This window comes from Suricata suricatta, chromosome 10, assembly GCF_006229205.1.
Source record: "Suricata suricatta isolate VVHF042 chromosome 10, meerkat_22Aug2017_6uvM2_HiC, whole genome shotgun sequence".
Taxonomy (NCBI): domain Eukaryota; kingdom Metazoa; phylum Chordata; class Mammalia; order Carnivora; family Herpestidae; genus Suricata; species Suricata suricatta.
Window position 1 is genome coordinate 67,710,121 of NC_043709.1, and position 1,804 is coordinate 67,711,924.

At 49.1% G+C, this 1,804-nt stretch overlaps 1 protein-coding gene across 3 annotated transcripts in view; it reads right to left on the reverse strand.

Moving 5' to 3' along the window:
• Positions 1-1,804, reverse strand: part of ANO6 (anoctamin 6) — a 193,078-nt gene that overhangs the window by 41,054 nt on the left and 150,220 nt on the right. The window lies entirely within an intron of this gene.

Below are 1,804 nucleotides of genomic sequence, written 5' to 3' on the forward strand. Positions count from 1 at the left end.
CTAAAATGAGGAGAGGGATGGTAGTTACCTCAGAGGGGTGTGGGGCTTTTACCTATGTTATTAAGTTCATAACAGTCTTGTGAGGTAGGTCTTCTTGGCCCCATTTTACAGAAAGGAAGGGGGGTAAGGCTCAGAAAGTTGGAACATCTTGACCAGGAGTCACACATCTAATAACTGTCAGAACCAGGATTTGAACTTGATTCGAACATCTGCGTTATTTCTACTCTCATTGTTATTGGAAAATGAGTAAAGTTAAAACAAACACTCTGGGAAGTGAGTGTTTTCCCGATTTCGTTGTCTCCACCGCTGGGGAATGCTGAGTTCACACCACCCACAGCCACTTCCTGGGATCTCCTTCTCTGTGTCTGGCTGCCCGCTTGAGGTCTGCAGGGTGTCAGGCCCGCCTCCCTCTGCTCTCCACTCTTGGCGATTCTCAACTCTGACAGATGTTAGGCCTTTGAGACAAGAACAAAACACAGTGCTCATGCTGCCATTCCAGTCCAGTGTAATCAGAACGTCAGGGATGGGGCCTGGGCTCACTGTTGTTTTTGTAAAGCTCCCAGGTGCTCCTCATGTGCAACCAGGATGAGAGCCCCCATCTACACCTCATTCAATGATCTCATCCATGTCTGGCCTGTTTCTATAAAAAGATCCGGCTCGGGGGCACCCAGGAATGCTGAGTCAGTTAAGCATCCAACTCTTGATTTCAGCTCAGGTCATGATCTCACAGTTCCTGAGATCAAGCCCCTTCAGGCTCTCCGCTGACAGTGTAGAGTCTGCTTAGAAGTGTCTCTTTCTCTCTGCCCCCCACTCCCCTGCTCGTGCTCACTTGCTCACCGTTTCTCTCAAAATAAATAAACTTAAAAAAAAAGTTTCTGGCTTACCCTAGATCTTTTCCCTGAGTTCTAGACTTTTACATATCTACTGGACGTCTCTTCTGTGGCCCAGAGGCACCTGGTGAGAACCAAACCTGTTGGCCTCTTGGGCTCACTCCTCTTCCAGCTCTTCTTATTGTGGGGGGTGGCTAGAATTAGGACATTGCCCGAGCCACAAATGGCTGGCATCCTGGACTACTTCCCTTTATGCACCTCTATCTTTCTAGCCATCTTTCCTGCCAGATGTGCTGTCTTCTCTCACCTCCCTACCCACACTGTCAGGTCTCCCTGCCTCTAGTCTCCAGACCGCCTGCAGTGTCCCCTCTTTAAGTTACAACCTGAACTTTTTTTCAAAGCATAGAGTCCTTTGTGATGTGCCTTGGTGATCTCTGCACTGGCTGCCTGACCTTCCTCATTATACTGTGTGCTCCCTTCCAGATATTTGCAGTTTCTGGGAAGTATCTGAGTCTCTGGCTTCCTTGCCTTTGCATGTACAGCTGCCAGGGGAGATGGATTTAATGTCCAACCTTCACCTGATCAAATCCAAGTCTGTCATCTCAGAGCAGCTGCAGCAGCCCCTCCTCTTGGGAGAGCCTTGGCTGCCCAGTGGTCATGCGCCCAGAGCCACCTGTGCTCACTTTTATCCTGACCCTCACCAGTCTCTGATAACTATCATTTCACCATAATTCCTGCACACCTAGGAGCTCCTTGAAGCACAGCCTGTGTCTTGTGCAGGGAAGAACAGGCTGCAGGATGGATGGACCATAAACGGTTCTTGAATCACGGTAGCTATTTGCGTTTTAGTTGGCAACAAGGTGCGGTAGCAGGTGCGCTAGTGTTAGACACTCTCACGTGCCTTCTGACCATCGCGTTGTTACTACCTTTTCTGTGGCTGTAGTCTGTTTCCACAAGTTGAGTAAATTATCAAC